Raw genomic sequence first — 12651 nt, forward strand, 5'->3', positions numbered from 1 at the left:
ACAAAATATTGATATTTCGATAAAAGTTGTTTCCAAATTCCTACCGACATTTTGATCTGTATTAAGTACTTTACACTTTTACTTTAGATAATACATACTAATCTCATCCCCGACTTAAGACTATTTCCTAACAATAGTGTATTGTTTTATTAGGAGTAAAAATTATACTTTTTTTGGCGATGCTGTACCTTTGAAGGTCCATCGTAAAGCTATTCCGACGTTACAGGGAGCACAAAAAGTACAATTTTACTCCGAAGAGAAGATACTATTTCTTTTAAAACATTACAAATAATTTTTTAATCAATTTCAAACATTGCAAATCATATGAACAGTAATCGAGCAACTATTTGTACACTCGTTGAATTTGACACTTAATATCAGTTTAATAATATATTTTTGTGCTTTTGTGCTTAGGCGTAACCATAGATTTAGTAAGATTTTTTTTATAATGTCTTTGGGCGTAACAGTGCTTTACTTTTATGCCTAGGCGTTAAAATGACAAAAAGTTAATATCTTTGAGATGTTTGAAAAAAATCCTTTTGATCTGAAGCGTGCGACTTTTTTGCGGAATATATTGGTGACCGATGTGGAAAAATGACACGCGCCGTAGAATTGTAATGTTATCGGTATCAGGGAGAGTTATAAAGATTTAGCCATTTAGGATAGGACTTTAATTGGAAATAAGTCCTAGTCATTTGGAAATCCGATTTGAATATTGTTTTGAATTAAAATCAAAAAAATCTGATTTAAATCAAAAAAATCTGATTTAAATAAAATAAATCTGATTTTTTTGATTTTTTCCAACCCTGCTTTAAATAATCATGGTAAAACCATATCTGCTAAGTAACTGCACAACAGACAATAATAATATAATTTTTCAAAGACAGTGACATAAATCACATACACTATTTTATAGGTCTGTTGACTAGGACCAAAAGGCATGGTTGTAATGTAAAAAAATACGAAAAAATGTTAGTGTCGTCTTCAAAAGCGAATATCTCCAAAAGAATTACAGCTATTGAGATGAATTAAGAAACAAACTATCAAGAAATGACACACCTAGATGATAAAATAATTTTTACATTCCTTGATTTCTTAACTAACTACACAGGGTGTTCCAAACTTTCGCCGAAATATCAACATTTTGTTTTCCCCCGTACAATTGACAGATGGGAACTTTCATTTTTAATTTAGAAAGACATACTAAAAATTCAAATAATCTAGCTGCAAACTGCTAAAAAATCATCAAAATCGGTCCAATAGAACACAACATATAAAACTTTAAAATACCTGAAAATTTTAAGGCGCCCGTTTTTCGTGCCGGTGAGTGTATTAATACTTCTATACAGCTATAGGTTGAACAAGTTATGATTTTTTTTAATACTGGTATATTTCCACTTTTACAGCGTACCATCGATCATGCATGATGATTTATAGCATATATCGGCGGCTTTATGACGAAAAGGCGTATCTCGATTTTTGGCGATTTTGAGATATCAACGTCATGACATGCCCAATGGGTCATATTTTAACATAGCGAATTGTTATACCTATTGTTATACTACAAGAAAGATCGAATTTGAGATAGGTCTTTTTGTTTTAAGTTATGAAAATGCATACGAGAAAAAATCACACCATTCTACCTAATTATTTTCTGATGGTTGCTTGGGACAAAATAAAACTTCTATCATGGCAGCAGCTCTCTTTTACAGTGTGATTTTGAGTCTGTTTTTTTGCCAAAAACCATTGTTAGAATGAGCTAGACTCTGCACATAGCTGTATCGGGTATGCAAAAGATTGTCCGAGAATAAATGGTCGAAGAAAAATTGATCGAAAGCAAAACAACGAAACGAAAATTGCCCTGATGGAAAAATTCCCGAAATTATAATTTCCCTAAGAATATTTTAGCGAACCAAAAACTTGCCGGAAAATACAATAATTTTTATCTCATTATCATTGTCAGGCCATTGGCATTGACATCCCTGTCAATTTTTGGAAAATTTTATTTATTGTCCCTATCATCATCCTGCATAAACACGTAGAATAGAAGTCGAATTTGTTATCATTGAACAGGGAAAACAGAAACTGTTAGTCCACAGTTATTTGTATCAAAAAGGCACGAATGAAGAAACATGTTTTGTTTTTGTTTAGTTTCGTTTTTATTAAATGGACCGTGAGTTTAAATGCCTTGTATTAATGCCCTCAATTAACTGAATAATTACTAAAAATATATTAGTTAAAAAATGTATTTTTGTATAAAAAAACAATATTATTAAAATAAGCTAGATAAGTGTATTTTAATTGATTATTGTCTTTGCTTCTGGAATGAAAATTTTCTTTGTTTTCAGTTGATCTAATCCAACGCGAATAAAAGTATTTAAAAATATTTGTTTTTGATTTTTTGGTGATTTTCAGATTTTTTCTGTATGTATGTATTGTATTTTCTTGTATGTATTCCATAATGTGAATATTGTATTTTCCTTATTAAGAACACTTTACCATCATTTTTAAATTTATTTTACATGGGCGTATGTATACTATTCGTTCGGAAATAAATTTGTTATTATTATAACAAAAAGACCTATCTCTATTAAACAACTAAAAAGAAATTATTTATTAGAATTTACGCACAATTTATCTTCAGGACGTTTCCTCAATGTCTCCGTTTAAGTGTTAATACAAAAACACTATTAACAAATTAAAGACTTTACATTTACTGGCCAAATAAAGTAAGTGATTTTCTTTAAATTGCTCTCCTGAAAAGTAGCAAAAGAGATACGCCTTTTCGTCATAAAGCCGACGATATGATGAATGGTACAAATCAATGTACGAACCTAAATGAACAAAATATGATATTATACAGGGTGTCCCAGAAATAAGTGCAAGTTTTTTAAAGGGTAGTAGATCATATTTTCTCTTTATCGTTTTTCAAATAAGTCCAAAATAACGGAGTTATTTTACTTTGAAAATTAAAAAAAAAATGATTTTTTGCTAAAATTTTGAGAACCACTGGATTTTTTTCTGGATTTTATTTCTTGTAAATTTAATCTACTACCTATGTTGCCATATTATCTAGAAATTATATTTTATAAATAAAAACAAAAAAAAATTCAAAAAAATTTTCAATTTTTTTTTTTCGCGAAAAAACCTCATAGGCGTGTTTCTGGGGTTGAACTATACTACCAGTTAAAATACTTGCACTTATTTCTGGGACACCCTGTATATTATTACACTTTATAGAAAATCCTAAAATAATCAATGAAAAATCAAAAATCTGTATATTACCATCCCATTTAATAGATATTTACAAAAATAAACATTGCCACAATTAAATGCAAGGTTTTCATAATAATTTTCATAATAATAAAGAGCTATTTTTATCAAAACCATTGTTTAATCACGAGAATTATTTAACAATCACGGTCAAAATTAAGGTAAAAGTATTATTCTGATTTGTGTTGGCGACAAATATAATAGTCTTTCCGCATTTTAATTTTTACGATAAACAACTGGCATTTAAAAAGTAATTTACAATTATCAGCGCAATTAAAAATTTTAATATCTATAAACCGGAAAATTTTAATTTATATTCTGTTTGCAAAACAGCAATATTTATAATACAAAAAGCACATAATATTTTTCTAATTCCTATAATTAGTAAGAAATAGGCGCTTACTAAATGATGAAACTGTACTCTAACTGAATATATAAATCAAATATACGGGGTAATTAAAATTCGACCTCCACCATTGTGATCTCAAAAACTATAGGTGATACTACTACTACTACTACACTACCATATTACTCGCTGAAGAGTACTTGACTACCAGATCCACATCAAAGTTATATATTTTCTTATGGAACACCCGGTATGTTATTTCATTTTTGGATGTTTGGACACAAAATGAAGCATTTATTATAAAGGTTAAATATGTTTATAAACTTTGGTTTTTGAGATACTTAAAGATATTTAAATATGTATGATATATAATAAAAAAATTGGCGCCGGGAGGCACGTATAGCCGCCCATACTAAAATATGTTAATATCTCGAAAACTGCGACTTTGACTGATTTTGATGTTATTACAAATTTTGTTGTAAATATTATTCCTAATCTTAATTTGAAAACCGCGTTTCGCTAGCTACTGTAATTTTGGAGTTACGATTTTTTTAAATTTTTAACCCCCTCCCATACCCCCCTACCAACCCCCCACCCCCACCAAAAACTACAGATATATATACAGACAGACTTTTTGAGACTTTTTGTATTTAGGTCATTTATGACCCAAATAACTTATTTTGAGTGAAATTAAAAAAACTTTTTTTTTGTCGATCCTAATAGCCTACCATACCTATTTAATTGGTATGGTTGGCTAAAAATGTAGGTACAACACAGCAAACACCCTGTACATTATCTTTTAGAATTAATTCTTGTATTGACTTTGAATCTAGAGAAATAAAATTTACTAAAAATTTGATTGCTTCGTTTAATGTATACAGGGTATCAAAAATTGCTGGCCTATTTTAATTATCTACTTTACATAAAAACTTCATTATTTCAAATGCAATACTCTGTATTTTTAAAATGTCTTTAAATATCTCAAAATCCAATGATTTTAAACATATTTAACGCTTATAATAAATGCATTTTTTAGGCCAAAGAATCCAAAAATGAAATAAAATACCGGATGTTTTGTAAGAAAAAATGTTTAGAAAAAACACCTGTATATTTCAAAATAATTTTAAATTATGCACATTGCCGCCCCGCATATACCCATAAAATATTTTGTTTCTACATCTTTCCTTATTCGTATAATCAACCGAGACGAATGAGGTGCGCCACCCTGTACACCTTCTTCGGAAGGTATATGTATTATATAAGGTTATATATTTTATCCTATACTTATATAGTATGTATATAGGGTTATTTTCCACCGCTAATAAGATTTTTTTTTGATTAATAACATTTTTTTGGAAAATTTGGAGTTGACATAAAGCAATCTGCTTCATACGTGTAAATTCTTTTTAGCGTTTCAGTTTTGTCGCTTTCTTTGAAATAGAACACCTAGAACATCTGGAACACCTTGTTACATTTTTGTAAACTTCGTTGGATTCCCATTAAGCAGTCCGGAGTTATTTATTTTTAGTTTAGTCTCAAACGTATCGTCCTTGAAAAAGCTAGCTGCGATAGCGTCGAAGTCATGATTACTAAACTCCGCTTAATGTACAGAGTATGTCAGAACTAATGACATACCCTGTACATTTCAAAATAATTTTAGATTATGCCCATTGCTTTCCCACATATACCAATAAAATACTTTGCTTCTACATCTTTCCGTTTTCGTATAATCAACCGAAACGAATGAGTTGCGCCACCCTGTATACCTTCTTTGGAATGTATATGTATACGGTTATATATTTTATCATATACTTTTAAAATTTTAATAGTTTGTATAAGTGTTTGATTTTTTTTAATAAATTTTATTATTTTTTAAATGGCTAAAAATAGAATTCAAATAGAATGAAATGGCATGCATATTGCTGAAATGACATACATCAGCTGAACACTTCCATTTCTTCCTTATGTTTTTTTTTTGGCATTTATCATTTAATCACATTTTGCTACAGATTTTCGAATAAAAATATGTTATACATATAGTGATATTAATTCAATTATTTAAACATTTTAAAATAATTTTACACTAATCGATTGTTAGTTAAATAAAATGTAAATAAAAGCATTTTATTTTATAATAATTATTTTGATGTACAAATTAATATATCTGCAATTAATAAAATAATTTTCCGAATGAATTTCAGTCATAAATATTCTGAAATAAACAATTCAATACATAAACATTAAACATCTAACCTAAATGAAAATTCGTCACTAACCTGTTTGAATATCTGGACGTCACACTTTTCGAGCTAAGTAATTTCGTTTCTAATTGTCAATTTTTCACATCAGTTTAGGCAGTGCAGTCGACCAGGCCAGCATCCATACGCCGCAAAACAATGCACGTTTACGTCCAGTCTGGATCGTCACGAGTGTCTGGATAAATCGACGGGAAAAAACAAGAGCCGAACTGCTGCCGGTGGTGGTGCTGTAGCTAGTGCGCAACTTTGCCGATAGAGTGAAAATTTCTGATGTTGGGGGATGATTTCAGGGTTGGAATGCTCTTGATTTCGTTCATGGTCGAGGGATGCTGTGTGCTGCGCGCAAGTAAATCGATAGGAAACGTGCAAGCTCCATGCTAATAACAGTAGCGGCAAATAAAAATACAGAAACGTAATTTTCAATTAATAGTTAAAAGAAATACCGAATGATGAAAAAAAATTGTGCGTGCACTATATTTGCATATTTGAAGTGAAACTTCTTACCAAGAGTTATTAAATTGAAGGATTTGAAGAACATGTTTGAAAAAGTGTAGTTTGAAATGTTGAAAAAGTAATAAATTACAATTAATAAATAATTTGATTTAGTTTCACAAAATTTGTATTAAAATAACAATTTGTCCATCTGACGACTCTATCCACGTGCCCAGTTTGGTTCCAATCGACCCATAATTAAGAAAAATCCTGATGGTTTCGTCCATTTAGAGGTACCGGTTCGAAACGTCCAGGGCGTCATCCTGTAGCCCGTTATGCCAAAATCGACTCACATTTTTCTTCAATATCAAATCCTTAGTCCCACCCTGATGACTGAGATGTAAATGAAACGTCGTATCCAACTTTACAACACATACCCTAACGACAAATAAAAATACAGATTCTAGTTCAGTCATTGGGGATTTTTGCTTGGAAAAAAGTCCGGAAGTTTTGTAACTTTGCAGGTTTATAGGTTTTGGGGTCCCTAACTAAAATCCATCAAATGCACATCCCCAGACTTGCCGTCGGCGCCGCCATCTTGCCAAGATGGCACCCAAAATCGGTGATTTGTGAATATCTCGAAAACTATGCGTTTTAAAGAGAATAAAATTTCCTATAAAAAAGGTTTCATGGAAATTTTCGCTAAAGTCAACCGTTTGGGCACAAAATCCCTGGAAATTTTACAATTTTGAGTAAAATATGATATATTATGTATAGTCGATTTTCCGAAATCAAACGTCGATTACGGTTCACTAAAACTAGTTTTAGTTTAGTTTCTTCAATTTTGTCATAAAACAGTGGTGTATCATTAATTCGCTCATTAATTCATGAATAATTAATTTTAATTATTGAAAATGTGTACTTGTTTCCACACCACCCAAGAGGTAAAGTATATGGTGCGTTTATTTTAACGTGGTCTCCCCGGAGGCCTACTTCACTAGATAAATTAAAAACTTTAACCTATCTGCACAAGCCTGACGGATCTGGCTCATTGATGTTAAAGTCGATCGTGTCTGCTGTGCTGGGCTCATCAGGGTGGTCCCTCAATACGTCCAACTCTTCACCTTCAGCCACCAGAGGGATATCTACAGGCAAGTCCAACTCCTCTTCATCGGATTCGTCGAGTGCCACTTCAGTGACGTTGTCACAGGATTTTCCATTGCAGTATGCACAAATCATTGAACATTTTAATCCTGGTTTACTGCATCTGAAGGCTTTATCATAATTGTTGGTTTTGAATTTACAGGATAAAAATGCTAACAGGGATTTTGGAGCTGCATCTTTCAACGTTGTGACTGAAGTAATGCCTGTTTTTGTTTTCTTCCAACCCCCCATTCTTCGGCATCTTTGGTACAACCAGACCAATGCTGAACCTGGTGCTAAATTCGCAATGAATGCTGTCCAGCACGACAATTAATTATTCATAAATTAATGAGCGAATTAATGATACGCCACTGTTTCATGACCAAATTGAAGAAACTAAACTAAAACTAGTTTTAGTGAACCCTAATCGACATTTGATTTCGGAAAATCGACTATACATAATATATCATATTTTACGCAAAATTGTAAAATTTCCAGGGATTTTGTGCCTAAACGGTTGACTTTAGCGAATTTCATAAAACCTTTTTTATAGAAAATTTTATTCTCTTTAATTTTGCTCTCCTCAAATTTTCGCGAAAAACGCATAGTTTTCGAGATATTCACAAAATACCAATTTTGGGCGCCATTTTGGCAAGACGGCGGCGCCGGCGGCAAGTCTGGAAATGTGCATTTTATGGATTTTAGTTAGGGACCCTAAAACCTATAAACTTGCAAAGTTTCAAAACTTCCGGACTTTTTTCCAAGCAGGCCCCTTTTTTGATCCCCAATGACTGAACTATTCTGACTGTTAGTTTCTTGCGTCAAAACTGTCACGATGACAGGTGTCTTGAGAAAGATGGCCTTGGTCCAATCTATCAACATACCAAATTTCATTGAAATTGGACGATTTTTTCGCCATTGATGATGGGGTTTCATAGTGCACGAAACGTCAAAAAAGGCTTACCATTTTTTCGATCGTTGCCACGTTTTTTGACGCATGTCGTGACGCTAGCTCGTGTGTCACGGCTCTGAATTTTTACTCCCACTTTTTTTGAAGTGAAACTTTTCACTCCGCGTAAAAACTTTCACTTCAAAAAACGGCGTCCAGTTGGCATGGAAATGAATATCGGTGGCATTCAACATATAATTTTACATATAAAATGACAGCGATCTTCATTTCATAGCTATCGTTGACGACGTTCTTATATCATATTGTACTTAGATATGTGGATACAATTAAACTGTATCAGGTGGCCAACTAAGGGCGCTCAACCGGAAAATGCCCGCTAGGGGGCGTTTCTCTAATAGCCAATCAGAAAACAGGGTTTTTCTCAAAAATATGCAGATGAACAGATATTTTAAATATTACTATTGTAATCATCGAGAAATGTGTATTTTTTTTATATAGAGTATTTTGGCTTTATCTCATAAAATAAAGTGGTGGAGGAAGGTTAAATTTGCTGTTATTAAAATAAGGATAACTCTGATTTAGGATACGCAATTTGAACAAACTAGGGCTCGTTTGAAAGATTTTTTCTTTCTTAATGATGTCCAGTATAAATTTTGTTTCCACAGTTTTTTTCGTGGTAGCTAGAGGGCGCTGTTTGACGTCATAACAGATATTGCGCTTTTGCGTAAAAAATTGAAATAGGCTATATTTCTCTTTGCACAGTTAAATAGAGCACAAAATTTCCAAAATATCAGCGCCAAACCGCAACTTTCTACCTTCTCTCTAACCGGAGATATTAAGAGAATAAATCATGTTAGGCTGCCGCTTAAAAATTATAGTAGTAGGCTAGGAAACAAAAAGAGGTAAATTGGTTACGTCAAAATATCAAAACAAATATTTTAATTTCATTTTAATACCTGTTGATAGAGGAGATGATATTAGATTTGAATCATACTTTAGGAAAAAAACTAAATATACCAAGCCAGGTATATAACATGCCAGGTTGGGATTTAGTGTAAGTATTTAGAAGTGGGAGTATTCAGGGTGTATTTGTCATTTTGTCAAGGTACTATTAACAGTACCTGTTCAGTAACCTTTAATAGAATATAGAAAAAGAATATTATATGCAGGGTGATCTGAACTATGTTACGAAAAACACCAGCAACATATTCTGCAGATAAAAATAAGTAAAAAGGTGTATATACATGTATGTCCTAGAATGGCTTAGTTTCGGAGATGCAGGGTGTAGAAATTTTATTTTTCTTTCAATTTTTTGAAAGTTTTTCAAATAATTTCTGAAGCTTTTTAAACAATTTTAACTTTTCCAAATAATTTCTGAGGAAGTAAGTAACGTCAATATTTGGTTGAAAATTGGTGTCTGGGGTTTTTTGACATACATGAGAAATTTGATTTTGATGTCAATATGACTACTATTTGTAGGGGGCACCATCTACATGTGTTTTAACTGTTTTGAAGTATAATAACGTTTTGTCCGTAAATGTATAAAACGAAGTAATATAACTCCGTTATTTTGGACTTATTTGAAAAACGGTAAAAAGAAAATATGTTTCTTGTATCGAGATCTACCAGCCCTGAAAATAGTTGTACTTATTTAAGACTCACCCTGTATATTAACAATTAGCTGATGGTAAATTAAACTAAACTCTTGTAAATTACAGAAGATGTAAAATTTGTCGATAAATTTAATTAAATTCATTAAGTATAATACAAAAACCAGTATCTAAACATATATAAGTATTAATTTAATTAGAGCGCGTATAAATACTGGATACTAGCACAGACTATTATATAGGTATTTCGTGATATTAACTATATTAATCCCCTTAAATTTTCAATTATCACGAACATTTCTCTATCCGATTATGTATTAGTTTATATTAGCTTCGGCGGTTCTTTTTCTACAACCTACCTAGAGTCCAAATCTTAAATCGCCCAATACTAGGGTTGCCAGACTGTTTTAGTTAAATTCCGGGAGGGCAAAAAAAGCGAGAGAAATAATGGCGATGCTCTAAAAAATACTCATCAGCACCCCACCATCCCCTTGCTATTTCACATTTGCGGGAATATAGTATGTTGAAACTAAATTAAAACAAATTATAGTCAAAATATTTTATTGACATAAGAGCAAACGAAGGTAGTTTTTTTATTACCAAAATAATATAAATGCAGGGCAATAATCAGGTATAAATGAACGAAGCTAAATCGAAAAATGTGCATAATTTTTTTTACTTTGTGAACTTTATGATGTGTAAAACAAAGAAGGATAGAAAAACAATATAACATACGAACATCTTTCAAAACAAAAAATACACTTAGATCCATTTTATCACATACTGAACCAATGAAAACAGAACAACAAACAAAAAATGTAATATACCAAATACCATGTGAACAGGGGCGGATACAGGAATTTATTTTAGGGGGGGGGGCAAAGTAAAAAGTAATGTAGAATATGCTTTTTAAGGCGCCATTTTTAAGCAAAGAGCCTAATATTTAACACAATTCACAGATTTCAGGGGGGGACACGGGCCCCAAGGGCCACCCTCTGTATCCGCCACTGCATGTGACTGCGATAAATTTTACATTGGTGAAATATCTAGACCCTTAAATGTTAGAATTAAAGAACAAGATTATTTAAGAAAGGAAGATTTTACTCAAATCTAAGATTTGTCAGCATTCACGGGACACAGGGCACAGAATAAATTTTAAAAACGCCAAAATTATAATGAAAGAAGCAATAGCCTCTAAAAGAAAAATAAAAGAGGCTTTTTTTTAAAGAACATAACATAAACAAACATAACATACGTAAAATTTAAAAATAATCATACAGAAAGTTTGGGGCTTTTTGGTTTTACCTTATTAAGTAATTGTTATCCGGTAGTAATTGTTAATTTTGAAGTTTAACTTGATATAATGTCATTTTAACAGAACGTCAACGGTTTCTTTTGTAGACGTATCTGTTTTAAAAAAGTAAAGTGTTCTCGAATAGTTGAATTTAAATATTTTAAATAGTTTTTTTCTTTATTCTTTGTATTTTTTTTGCTTCCGACGACGGAAAGAGATAAACTTTCCGAAACGTTAAGCATTTTTTTCTTTGTTAGGCAAATTTGTATGACTACATAACTTCTGACAAGCAGTGTCCGTTTAGGTTTAACACAGAAGTGTTTACAAAAAAAAATAACTATTTTATTTTGCAGATTTTCTTGCAGTGCAATGGCGCAATATACATAAAGGATTTTTTTGGAGAGATGATGTGTAAGATTTGTGACATTTATTATTTATGAACTCAGTGATAATATAATGATTTCCGGGATCCGGGACAACTTACTTAAATCCGGGATTTTTTAATACGCATCTCTTTTTCCATTTTTAAATTTAATTATGGAATATTAGCAACTAAATTACATCATCGATAATAGAGCCAAAAATAATAAAAGATTATTAAGAATATGTATGCGAGTTTATTTATTTAGCAGGGAAAGGCAATTTTTCAATTGAAAAGATAACCTTGTCAAATTTTTATTGAATTTTTTAATAACTGTATACAGGGTGTTTCAAAAAACATGTACCATCTCTCGTGGGAAGATTCCTCAGGTAAAAATATGATTTCTTTTTCATATTAACATAGGCCTGATTCTGCTTTGTTTCGTACCTACAGGGTATTAAAGTCTTAATATTTTTTCGATTTATTATTATTTTTAAAGTTACTATAAATGCGACATATTTTAAAGTTAAAAAAGGGTCGATATATTCACCAGGGACGTCTATCACCAGGGGTTTATCACTGGAATATTTTTCTAAAAAAGCATATACGCCACTGATTCTACAGTTACTTTTCCCTCTATTTCTTCTCCACTTGACTTCGAAAGACACAAAACACGCAGATATTTGACATAAGTTGATACAAAACTATAACCTATAATTTTGCAAGACTTGGACAAGCCTCAAAAATCTAAAGGCGAGTTCATACGCATGAAAAAATTAAAATATGATCTGTCATTTTTGAAATAAATCAATAAAACTGGTTAAAAACAACAAGAGACAACGCATGACGGATTTATATTTAAACCCATCCAGAGTTAACTAAAAAAATATTAGAAACTTTTCTTAGTAAAATAAATAGATTCGTATGGGACGTCATCTGCTTTTCTTCTGTCATCGTCTGTCGAAATCTTATCTGAGAAAAAAAAACAGGGTATAAAACCTAATTTTATTATAGTTAAAAACTT

At 31.4% G+C, this 12651-nt stretch overlaps 1 protein-coding gene across 2 annotated transcripts in view; it reads right to left on the minus strand.

The window, feature by feature from the left end:
- The window catches only part of LOC115876067 (UNC93-like protein), a 183619-nt gene extending 177482 nt beyond the window's left edge, over positions 1–6137 (minus strand). For both annotated transcript variants that reach the window (XM_030891751.1, XM_030891750.1), the window contains exon 1: positions 5896–6137. The gene's annotated coding sequence lies outside the window, so the exon portion shown is untranslated. The remainder of the gene's footprint in view (positions 1–5895) is intronic.
- Between the last annotated feature and the right edge of the window lie 6514 nt (positions 6138–12651).

Source organism: Sitophilus oryzae, unplaced genomic scaffold, assembly GCF_002938485.1.
Source record: "Sitophilus oryzae breed Bouriz unplaced genomic scaffold, Soryzae_2.0 scaffold_1396_pilon_pilon, whole genome shotgun sequence".
Classification (NCBI taxonomy): Eukaryota; Metazoa; Arthropoda; class Insecta; order Coleoptera; family Curculionidae; genus Sitophilus; species Sitophilus oryzae.